This window comes from Manis javanica, chromosome 5 (assembly GCF_040802235.1).
Source record: "Manis javanica isolate MJ-LG chromosome 5, MJ_LKY, whole genome shotgun sequence".
Classification (NCBI taxonomy): Eukaryota; Metazoa; Chordata; class Mammalia; order Pholidota; family Manidae; genus Manis; species Manis javanica.
Genome location: NC_133160.1, coordinates 130,874,731 through 130,888,378, shown reverse-complemented (window position 1 = coordinate 130,888,378; position 13,648 = coordinate 130,874,731).

Sequence of the window (13,648 nt, the reverse complement as noted above, 5' to 3'; positions counted from 1 at the left end):
CTGTAGGGGCTTTCAAGAGATTATACAACTCAGTCTCCTGTCTTCAGTCAATAAGTCATTAGCCACTAAAGACAAATCTTGATTATTTGCACTTTGAAAGAGTATTGAAAAGATTCTCCATAACCACACTTGGCAACACAGACTGTCTTCCAGCATATGACTGTCGCAGACTCTTCCCAAGATGCCAGTGCCATGTGGTTTCACCCCACACTCTACCCAGAAACCTGCTCTAGTGTCAGAGGCCTGCTCCCTAAATACAGGTGGCAGATTGCTGTGCAATTCCTAATCATTCAGCAAATATTAAATCACTTTTTAAGAGCAAGGTAATTATGACATTTTTGTGCAAACACCAGAATTTTAGACTTTCTTAAAGTATGACCTGTGAATTTTATATACTGTTCTTGTTTTTTTTTAATTGCAGGATTTATCAAACACTTATTATTTTATTTTTATTTTTAAATAATTGTATTTTTCTATTTATTAGGAAATGTATTTATTAATGTTAAACCGATAGTTCTCAATCCTGACTGTACATTAGAATCTCCTGACTGTGAGGAGCTTTAAAAAAATACTGGTACCTGGCACCATCCTACATCAATTAAACCAGAATTTCTGGGAAGAAAGCCTAACAGATATTTATTTGTGTTCTAATGTGATTCTAATCACATTAAATTCTTGTGAGACTCTTGCTCATGAGAACAGAAAGACCCTTCCCAAACTTAGAAATGAAAACATTATAGCTCTAGGACTATTTCATCCTTGGGTACTACAGTCACAGCAAGTGACTTTCTGAAGAGTACCAAATATGTGAAAAATTTAAAAAGTATAACTCATAGGAAAAAATCATTCTTAGCAAACTCAAAATTATTAAAAATACTTTTAAATACTTTTCAACCAAAAAAATATATTAATGTGAAATGCAAGTGCATCTTATTGAGCTTGCCATAACTCAGGGTGAGTCATCCAAAAGTAAGAGCACCTACAATATACAAAGATCTTAAAACATACTTGAGTATTTCAGATTGCAATTCAATATTTATAGCATGAGATGTCCCTATCTACTGCTAAAGAAAATGTCAAGGAAGTAAAGAGTCTAAAACCAACAGTCTGTTAACAACAATTTATTCTGATAGAAAGAATTACAGCTTTCCAGGTCTTAGCTTCAAAAAGAAGATAAGCTTTTCATGTTTATTGAAGCAACGCTCCCATTTTTCTGAGTTGTGCATTTTGTTACACACTATTTTGAATGAAAGACTGCTTGAGGGAGGTTCAGAGGGAGGAAAACACCAAAATTGAGTTTCAAGAAAGATAAATCACCTAAATCGGTTTCTCTGTTCTAGAAACACTGTAGTATAGTATGTGATGATGACTTTCACCCTTGCTGGCTCCAAAAGTCAAAAGCCAAATTCCAATGAATTGGAGTAATACTTAGTGTGAGCTCTTCTACTCAGCTAAGAGAATTCTTCTGGGTTTAAAATGAGAACCCTTGATGACAACTGTCCTTAAAATTCTTTTTGAGCTTGTGTTTCAAAAAGTTTAGAAACATCTGTATGTGTTTGCTTGTGTAAAAACATACATATCAGAATCGATTATTCCCCAGTGAGAAAAATATAGACGACTTAAATTTCTTCCAGAATCAGCAACCTAAGTGTCTACCAATAGATGAATGGATAAAAAAGAGGTGGTACATATACACAAGGGAATACCATTTGGCCGTAAGAAAGAAACAAATCCTACCATTCACAACAACATGGATGGAGCTGGAGGACTTATGCTCAGTGAAATAAGTCAGGCAGAGAAAGACAAATGCCAAATGATTTCCCTCATTTGTGGAGTATAACAATGAAGCAAAACTGAAGGAACAAAATGGCAGCAGACTCAGAGACTCCAAGAAGGGACTAGGGGTTACCAAAGGGGAGGGATGTGGGAGGGCAGGTGGGGAGGGAGGGAGAAGGGGATTGAGGGGTATTATGTTTAGTACACATGGTGTGGGGGATCACGGGGAGAAGAGTGTAGCACAGAGAAGGCACATAGTGGATCTGTGGTATCTTGCTGCACTGATGGACAGTGACTGCATTGGGGTATGGGTGGGGACTTCATAACAAGGGTAAATCTAGTAACCACATTGTTTTTTCACGTGAAACCTTCATAAGAGTGTATATCAATCATACCTTAATAAAAAACCTAAAAAAAAAATTTATTCCAGATCACATAATACTTAATACACACACGCAGAAGAAAAGTTTTGAAAGGCACACAGGAAACCTAAAAATAATTACCCCTCAGGACCAAGGTGGGGATGGGAAGATAGATGGGGTTTCACTGATTACTCTATAATGTTCTTTTTTATTTTTGAATATTTTCATTGATAAATTATGATTTAGATTCATAATTTAAATAATATATATATTATACTAATTCTGAATTTTTAAAAAAGTATAAAAGACCAGGTTCACCCTCTCTAATTTGAACGTCTTTGCTCACATCTCATTTTTCAGGTGGGTAAGAGAATAAACAGAAGTGCTTGCCCTGCCCATGCCTAGAGAAGATGGAGTCATTCTCTTATAAAATCCCTGCTTCTTCATGTGTTTCATGGGAATGCTGAAGCAGGACCCTGACTGCAGAGAAGTCATAAATTATTAATAATAATTAATTTAAAAAGCTAAAATGTGTTAAGCCCTTTCTATGCAAAAATGTTTTCTTATATGTTATTTCATTTTCTCTTCAAAACTATCCTGTGAGGCTCAGAAAATTTAAACATCTTTGACAACCTACACCACTTGTGAATGGAAGAGCCAGAATTCAAATCTACATTTTTTCTGGCTTCACAAACACTTATGTGTCCTTAAGTGGAAAGACATTAAAATTGTGAGACAATGAGGAATTTTGAATAGTAGCTGGATATCAGTCTAAGTTGATAATATGTCTGCTGACATAATTCTCTTAAAAATTTTGTAGTGCTTTAACTCTTCCTGTTTCACTCTATTAGTTAAAAATCCATGTCCATGAACCTTTGAGATAAGTATATTTCTACCCTGGGCTTCTACTGAGACTGCTGGGAGACAATGGCCTTAAGATTCTCAGAAGTCTTGTTGCTTAATAAGCTCTGAGACAATCTCTCAGGTCTTTCTGCTAAACTTCTGCCTCCAGAGTCCAATAATAATTTCCTCATTTTCCTTTAACCCACCTGTCAGCCTTCTCTAATGTCATTATGCTTTTGCTAGTGATCTCATCAATGTTCTTCTTTTTAATACAATTTCTCCTACACTTACATATTTTAATAGTTTAACAAAAGTTTATGTGGAGAATTTACAGTATATAGGGCTCAGTCCATATTATGTTTTTTATTGTATATTGATGACTGCAGTTTTACAAATTGATGCCTGTTTAATTATTGAAGTTTAGCAATGAGTTTTTGGGGATTTATTATACTTTCCTCTGCCCTTCTGTATATGTTTGAAATTTTCAATAATAAAATGTTTTCTCTTAAAAACAGTTCAGGATCCTTTCCATGGCTCTATCCTACTTTCTAATTAATATGCTGAGAGAGGAGGGTATCCTAAACTTTCAGCAAAGAGGGGAGCAAAGGCTTAGCCAATAAAAGCTCCCAAATCCTTTGAAAGACTGTACTGGTCATTAGCATCCAAATGTGTGTTAAGAAGAGAGTAGGATGAATTGATTACAGCTTCAACTTAAATGTAAGATTTAAGACAGTCTTAATGTCTTGGTTATTTCTTCATCTTACTTTAAGAAATTCTATCCTATAATGCAATGGTTGTCAACCTTGAATATGCATGAGAATCACTTGAAGGGTTTCTTAAAATACAGTTTGTTTAGGTCAATGAAACTATTCTGTATGATATAATTGTGGATACATGTCATACCCATATAATGGGCAGCACAAAGTGAACCCTACTGTAAACTAGGACTCTGGGTAGTATCAATGTGTCAATGCAGTTTTGTCAATTGCAGTAAATGACCCACTCTGGTGTATACTGATGATAATGGGGGAGGCTGTGCATGGGGACTGGGGTTTATGTGGACTCTCTACTTTCTGCTCAACTTTGTGAACCCAAAACTGCTCTAACAAATAAAATCTATTTAGAAACCAACACCGGAAACACAGAGTGTTAGAATCCATGTTCGGACTTCCTCATGTAGTAGGTTTGCGGTAGACTCCAAGAATCTGCATTTCTAAGAAGTTCCCAGGTGTTGATGAGGTTGGTACAGCAACCATAAGAGAACTTCTGCCTTAATGTGAAGCCTCAGATTTCAGAAATTTCAAGCTTTTTCACAGTTAAGGTCCTGGGTTCAATCCAAATAGAATATTATTTAGTTCTCAAGCTACATTACCTCTAAGTTCTGTTTAATTCAAGTTGGCAAACTTTGTTTGGACACCTACTAGATACCAGGACCTATGTTAGCCTTAGGAGATACAAGGACACATATTAATTGCATTGTCCCTGACACTGAAGATTTTATAGTTTGATATCTTTATCTTTAGTCCTGTTTACTAACTTTAGAAACTATTTTGTTCAATTCTGATCTAGGTTGTTTCATATGTAATAGGTTATTTTAACTTTGCTTCCATAAAATAAATCAACAGTTGAGTTCAGCTTATAGTAAAAATATTACACTGCTTTTCTACATCTTGGACCTATCACATAGTCCAAGACCTCCCAAGTTTCCCCCAGAAGGGACCTGAGAAATCATGTCTCATTTACCCACTACCATTTTACAGTTGAGGAAACAGAAGCCCAGAAAAAGGAGGAAACTTTCCCAGAGTCATTAAGCTAGTAAGTGACCAGACTAGACCTAAATCCAAGTCATAGGACTCCTAACACAATGATCTTTCCCTGAAATCTAGCCTCATAACTTAAATTCAACATCAAAAAAATTATTAATTCCCATATCTAGGAAATATGTCACAGATTTCAGGAATTTCACAATTAAGTTAAATTATTGAAGATTTGTGAGTTAAAGGAGAAAAGATGGAGAGAAAAAGATAAAGGTAAAGAATGATGGTGGTGATAGTTGTAGTGATGCATTAAAATAGTGGTAAGGTAGTAGTAGTAATAGATAATTCCCTATGTGCTGTGTATTGTGACTTTCTTAGAACATTCAGGCTTCCCAATAACCTTATGAGATTGGCACAATTAGTATGCCCACTTTCCAAATGAAGAAACTGAGGCACAAAGAAGTTTAGTGACTTGCCCAAAGAGACACAGCTTTTGCACCAAGTTCCATCTAACGGCTTTGCATATAATTAATCTCCCAAATGTAACCAAATTCTGCTAGATGGAAGATTTAAGTAGTATTTAATCATCATGTTGGGTTGCATAGTTCTTCAATCCCCCAAGTCCTTTTTTGGATATCTTAACAAATCTCAGTGAGATGGTTGAAGACAGAAGGATATATAAAATTCTTTCTTCTATGCCTGTTAAAAGCACATTTAACAACTCTGTTCTTCTAAGCAAGGCAAATATTTTAAATGTTTTTTCAGCAATTGAGATTCACAAATAAGTCAATAGGCTTCATTGGAGTAGAGCATGTACCACGTACACACACACACAGAGACACGTACATACACACACACCCTCATTCAATTTCATGTATAAACAAACATTACCTTATACCCTTAGGAATTATTTTTCGCTCTCTTTAGCCAAACTGGTTTCGCTTGGCAGACTGCAACCCTACAGGTGGCACCTATTCTCTGTGAAGTGTTTCCTTTTCCCAGAACTGAGACATTGGCACCACGTACCTCCTCACCCTTCTCGACATCTGTTTCTACTTATGTGCCAGCTAAGGCTGCCTGACCTGTGAAAGGAAACAAAACAAAGGTTCATGGTCATTGTCTACCACAATGTAGTGTTTTGGTCCACCCAGACCCTGGAAACAGATTGGGAAACTCAAATGGGATGCCAAGCATTTGTCTACATTAGGAAGGGTATGGAAAAAATATTTTCTCTCTTCATCTATTGGTGTTAAATATAAAATAAGGAAGGGCTCTAAAATCTACAGAACTCAATTCATAAAGTGGCTAAGTATTGTCTGCCATTTCCAAAGCACTGCATGTTGCCCCAGAGATGCTAAGAATATATACAGAGGTATAAAGCATACCATGAAGAGGCTTATAAGATTAGCAAGTCTGAATATGTACATTAGAAAATAAATATGTAAGGCTACATACAAAGCATGACAAATTTACAGGACAAGCACCAAGTATCTCAGGCATTCCTTAGAAAGAGCAAAAACCAAGGGCTGGAATGATGAGATACCCTCAATTGTGATGAGGCTTGAAGAACAAAATAATAACTTATTTTGTGACAAATGAAATCACTTTCTTTTAAATAGTTACTAGGACAAAAATTACCAAGACACAATCTCTTAGGAGCTGAACTTCAAGACATCCAAGAAAATCCTTGACCATATTTCCTAAATTTATTTTTTTTCTCCTTCTCTTCTTTTCCTATAGTCAACTTTTAATTATCTGTAGCAGTTTGGATAGAAACTTAAGATGAATCTACGGAATTATGTCATACTCCCTATTTTCGCCTTCAGGTTCTGTTTCCAGTTTTCAAAATTTATTCTAGAGTTGGGTAACAAACACCAAAATGTAGTGATTTGAAGATATACATGCACAAGTTTACAAAGTTGCCTCTAACAAGGATATTCATTGTAATATTAAATGATTAAAACATTTAAAAAATGGGAACTTCCTTTATATCTATAAAGCAAGGAGTTAAATATATTGCTACTGAAAAAAGGCAAACTGCCAAGCAGATATAACTCATATAATTCCATTTAGTTAAAACCAAAAAACGACACTTGTACCTCATGAACACAACTTAAGCATACACCAATTTCAGGAGACAATATGAGAAATTAACAATGTTAATATCTGTGAGATTGGCAGCAGACTTTTTTATTTATCACTTTCTGTGCTGTTGAAAATCTTTAAATATATATTATGTTTATATTTTTTTAAGTTTAATTAATATACATGTATTTATATATGTAATATTTACATTTTTGCTTTCCAGATATTCTGCTTTACCAACAAATGACCTAGAGACATCCACTCAAAGAGAGACAGAATGTTAACAAAAGGGCCATAAAAATCAATGTTATGCATGAAGAAGGGTCACTCTACTACACACAATTTTTCTTATTTTAGAGTTTCAATCATTGCCTCACAGAAAATCAAATTTTCCTCAAGCAATAGATGGGTGAATATTTCGACTTTTTGATGCTAATAGATAGTTCAAAGCTTCAGGAGCTTGAATTGCAAGGCCCAAATAACACGTGGCTCATGGAACTGATTGTGAGCTGTAAAAGGCTAAAGGCTTCCAGAGTGGGAAACATGCTGCTGTAATGCTCTGTTACCTGATGACATTCCATGGCATCCACCAACTTTGAAAAAGACAGTTCCAGATATCCAAGTGGCCCTTCTTCTTTGCCTGATGCAGCTCCAAACAGGGCAGCGGGATGGCCACAAACTCTGTGTTTGGGATCTGTAGATAAGTGGGAGAGGCTCAACCCATTCTGCTGATGCACCAGTTCAGGGAAAGTTAGTTGACGCAGCCCTTTGCCTTCCGTTTGGCTTGAGTGAAATCAGGAAAAGTGGTTTAGACTCAGTACCTTCTCTGCTTGCCTCAGGGTCCACATGTTTCCTGACCCTTAACCTTTTCTTTCTGGACAGGGGCCGTCACCTGCAACATGAACGTACTGACAATGACATCCTGCCCATCTCTGTGTCCCGGGCCCATCACTGCATGTCACCAGTCTGTCCAGGTCTTCTGCAGATGAGTCGCCTCGAATCCAGCCATTGTCTGACCATGCCATTGTCTAACCAGACTGCCAAAGGTTTTCTTGGCATTGCCAACTCAGACTGCCAAAGGTTTTCTTGGCATTACCTAACCAGACTGCCAAAGGTTTCAAACAGAAACCTTTGAAATGGAAGAATTAGAGGAAGTCTCTGTAAAAAAAAGCAATTAGCTAATTTACATATAGTAGATACTGTTAAATATAACCCCCAGGAAATTAGTTGTACCTTCATAATTTTTAAGGAAAGTATAATGGCCAAAAATTCAAGCCTGATGATAAAATATCCACTGAACACTGGCTGTTTAGTCCTTTATTTCCTTCTAGATAAAGATATAAAATTTGGGGGCTCCATATACAGGAATGGGTCAACACTGTGGGTCCATCTGTCTGTCTAGTTACATGCTACAAGAAGCAAGATGTGTGTCATAAATGACACAATCTCAAATCATATTACGGCAGGAAGAGCACTGAACCAAGAGTCAGAAAACCTGATTTAAATACCAATCTTGCCAGTAACATTCTCTGGGCAGAAATAAGGAAGAGGATCTTCATTTGCAAAATAAGGGGAAAGGATCCCAAAGGTCTTCTTCTTGTTAGGAAACTCTTGGTTCTGTGGAACAATGCTCAGCCAGGGGGATGGATTATACTCGTTTGCATTTTCTACTCCATCCAAGGTTTACAGTCTGGCTGCACACAGATGTCCTGGAATGAGGCAAACCTCCCTCATACTGAAAAAGAACCAGAACCAATTGCATCACCTGTCAATTGTGCTACCTTCTGGAAAACTCGGTGTAATTTCAGAAATTATGCTTCAATGATGTAAACTGAAAACTGGGTTAATTTTCTCCATGGCAGCCTGAGAACCTTAGTGGAAGAAGAGATAAATAGAAGATAGGTAGATAATATAGATTGATAAGTGATGATAGATAATAGATAGATAGATAGATAGATAGATAGATAGATAGATAGATAGATAGATAGATAGATAGATAGATAGATAGATAGATAGATAGAGAGATAGAAAGATAGAAAGATAGATAGAGATGATAAGCAGGTAGGTAATGGATAGATGGATAGATGGATTCATGGATAGATAAGTAGATAGAGTTGAGGTTCTGAGCATGGTCTGTAAAGTCAGATTACCTTGGTTAGTACCACAACTTTCTGGCTGCATCATCTCAAACAAATTACTCCACCTATTTGTAACTTAGTTAATTTAATGACAAAATTCAGACAATAATAATAACATTTACTTCCATTTGTGTATATATGGAATTATATTGTCATAGAGAAAATGTAAGAGAATATGTTTTAGGCTGTTAGCATTAATTACCTTGTGAGGGGACAAAGTAATGTGGGAGAGAGGAAGAAGGTAAGTATAAAAAAGGGAAAGGAAAATCCAGAAGTTTATTATAAAAAATAGCTTGCTTATAATCACATTAATGGAAATTATTGTATATGTGAATACATGTGTAAAGATATTTAAAATGTTTCAGATAAAAAGGTTTAAAAAAGTAAGTATAATGAAATTAAACAAGATCAAAATCTAGCTTCTTATTCCTGTTAATTAGTCATTTGACTGTGGTTACATCACTTAACTGCCCTAGAACAGTTAGAGATGCCTTAAATATCTCTGATAATTTCTGTAGCCCCATCTAGTTCTGAAATTCTATGACCTCAGCCTCTTTAGAAAATAGTCCAGCAGTTCCTCCAAAGGCTAACTAAGCATAGTTACCAGCTCACCCCGCAATTCCACTCTTAGGTGTATACCCAAGAGAAAGGAAAATATGTGTTCCACACAAAGACTTACACACAGATGTTAACAGCAAGGGGATGGGAGGATGGGTGGAACAGGTGAAAGGGATAAAGAGGTACAAACATCCAATTATAAAATAAATTAATCACAGTGATGAAACTACAGCATATGAAATATAGTCAATAATATTGTAATATCTTGGTATGTTGACAGATGGCAACTACACTTATCCTGATTAGAATTTCATAATGAATATGATTGTCAGTTATACACCTGAAACCAATATAATGTTGTATATCAATGGTATTTCAACAACAACAAAAAATTTCACTTGCAAAAAAAAAATACATACACATAGCAGCATTACTCGTAATATCCAAAAAGTGGAGATACTCTAAATACCCATCTACTGATGAAGAAATAAAAAGTGGTATATCCATAAAATATCTACTAACAGCCTACTGTTGACTGGAAGCCTTACTGATAACCTAAACAGTAAATTAACACATTTTGTATGTTATATGTATTATATGTTATATTTTTACAGTTAAGTTAGCAAGAGAAAAGAAAATGTTTTTTCAAGTTGTCACGAATCTCAAAAAAAATTTCAATATATATCTTTTTAAAGTCTACATGTAAGTGGACCCTTGTTCCTCAAACATGTGTTGTTCAAAGGTCAGCTTGTACTGGTGTGTGTTCAGTATACCTCGACAACATTATGCTAAATGAAATAAGCCAGTCACAAAGGACCACACATTGTGTAATTCCACTGATACGAAATATCCAGAATAGACAAACCATACTATAGAGACAGCAAGTAGACTAATAGCTGCTTAAGGCTAGCAGGGGATGAGATGAGGAGGTTGGGAATTGGGTAGAGTTATGGCTAAAGGATTTCTTTTTGGGGAGATAAAAATGTTATCAAATTGATTACGGTGATGGTTATCTATACCTGTGAATATACTAAAAGCCATTGAGTTGAACATTTATGATGGCTGTACTTTTTGGTATATAAATGATATACCATAAACAACAGAGTTGTTTTTAAAAATTAATAACTGAAAATAAATTTTCTAATGTGAAAGACCAAGTAACTCCTTCCATTTCTTGGACTTAAGATTTTCTCTCATAGAAATGTAAAACTCCTAACTTCTACCTTACCAGGAATTTTTACTTATTTTTAATATGGTGATGCCATATTAATCTTTAAAAAGTATATAATGGTCCCATTTGTAAATTAATGCACACCAACCTTAAATAGAGCCTCACAAACCTACTATTTCTTTCTCATCTTCCAGGAAACCTTGTCCAAGCCTTCTTCACTTCCTTCAAACCCTTCACACCACTGTTAGGAAAAAAACAAAAGGCATCAGCTGGAATGCCTCATCTTCCATTATATAGCAGAGCAACTACTACGCATGTTCCTGTCTGATTTTTGTTTCTTCTGGCCTAAAATTAATCCCTCGTACTGTGCTTTGGAGCCCATCCCCTGCCACCTTCTAAGGCACCTACCACTAAAACCATACTTTCTGATTGCTACAGATGTTTTAATGCCCATTCTGCTCCATTTACATCATTGAAGGTTATGATGCTTGTCTTATATTAATAGTGTGGTGTATCTCTTCCATAGCTTTTTGCATTTATATAATATAAACATATTTACCATATTTGAAGCTCTTAATATCTTGTTTACAAAATAAAAGGGATTATAGAGTTAAGATGTTCTTTTTTAGTAGCAGTATGATATTTTATTATATGGATGTGCTATAATTTATCCAATTGTTCCTTAATAGGTGGTATTTGGATTGCCTTTAGCCCCTTGGTAAATAATTCTGCAGTAAACATCCTTGTAAGTAAATCCACGTCTGGTGCTTTTGTTTCTTCAGGCTAAATTCTTAGGTATATAATTCTAGGTCAACATCTATGTCAATTTAAGTTTTAATGGGTACAGACAAGTTTTAGCAATTCCTCAATAATTTCAGCAATTCATCTTCCAACACTATATAAGAATATCTTTCCTCCTAGCTTTGGCCTATATTGGACATTTTCAATATTTTAAATTTTGATCAATCTAAAAGGAATAAAAGGTCATTTCATTGTTATTTGCATTTCCTGAGTACTAGAGAAGTAACAAATATAGATCTATGGCAAGATAATATCTCAAAATGTTAAGTTAATTTAGGAGTTTTCCCCCAACCCCCACTCTAAGATGAAACAAAGAAAGACTCAAGGAGACCTCAGGCCCAAGAGCAGGCTAGAAAGACTGATGCGTGCTTTTCCTCCCCCAAAGACTAGATAGCACTGTGGGTAGAAGAAGGAAGAGATGGGAATTGGTAGCCAAGGCTCTTTTCTATCTAGGGGTAGACTTTAAAGGGATGGAAAAAGTAGGATTCCAGATCACAGAGTAGAAAGGAGAAATATCTTCTGCTAAGAGGACCAGGACACAGAGCAGCAGGAAATCTTTGCCAGGTAGTTCTCAAGAGTGTACTTCCAACATCTCGCTGACATGCCTCCACCAGACAGCCCTGGACTCTCTAAACAGAGGATAAGGAACTTACACATCTTGAAAGGTGATAGACGTGAGAGGTGGGGTGGTGTCAGGATGGGCCTAGCAGGGAAAGAAGAAGAACTTAAAGGGAAACCAACACCCTGACCGAAGCGGAACTGAACAGAAAAATTGGGAATTTCCCTAAAAACATATTAGCACCACTGGGCACATGGCCACTGTTATACATTTATGGGCTACTTGCATTTAATCTTCTGTGAATTGCCAGTTCATATCTATTGCCCATTTTTCAACTGGACTTTTTTTAAATGTCATTTTTTAAAGTTTTTTGTAGATTACAGATACAACACATCTGCAAATATATTTTCTCTTGGTTAATCACTGGACTTTTAATCTTGCTTATGGTGTCTTGTCAACAAAAAGTTTTTGTTTATGCTTGTCTTTTATGTCTTCTAGTATTTCTGTCTTGCTTAAGAAAGTCTGCCTAATTTCAAGATTGTATAACTATTCCTCTAGATTATCTTCTTATAGGGTAATGATATTTTAAAGATGTTATTTTATACATTTAGAATTTTAATCCATTTGGAATTTACAATATTATATAGCATAAACCAGGTAATGATCTAATTTTATTGCCCAGGGTACAAATCCTGACTGCCCCACTTATTAGCTGTGTGACTTTGGACCAGTTACTAAACTTCCCTGTGTTTCAGTTTTTTCACCTTCAGATAGGGATGATAATAGTTAACATCTCAAAGGGTTGTTATGAGGATTGAGTCAATACATGAATAGTTCTTAGACTAATACTACCTGGCACATAGTAAACACTCTCTGAATGCTAGCTGTTAATTGAGCCAGTCGCAAAGTCTTATCACCACTTCTTAAACAATTTTTTTCAATCAAAAATGCCCCTTTTAGCAATATAAAGTTAGCATCTATGCTTGGATCTGTGGCATACTCTCTTGGGTTCCATTGATGTATACATGAATACTGTATTGTTTGATCACTAGCTTAACAGAAAATTTTATAATCTGATGAGGCAAGTCCCTCTCCCTAATCTTCTTTTTCAAAACTTTCCTGGTGATTTACCATAGTAATCATCTATATGAACTTTAAAATAATCTTGTCCCATAAAATATTCATCTATTTAACTTAAAGAAATTGACAAATAATTTTGGATGGAGGAATGGAAATAAGGAACCAGGTGCCACCCTGTCCAGAAGAGAACTAGTACCAAACTAGTACCAAAAGGAGGAATCAAATCAATGGAGATCCACTTGAAGATGCTCACTCAGAAGCTGTGCAGTGGGGGAGGAGTTATCCCATTCATTCATTCATCCATTCATTCAACAATTCCTCTGTTCACTATGCACTGCTCCACTCTGGAAATCTAAAAGCTTACACCTCTGAGAGGACACCCAGGCAAAACAAATCACTTAGAGGCAACTATTTCACCAAATTGTCTTTAATATGTGGAAGTGTTAGCTTCTCCCAACACTCTACCCATAGGGCACAACAAGGATTCTCATGGGTTTACTTTAAACTGTGTTTGGCAT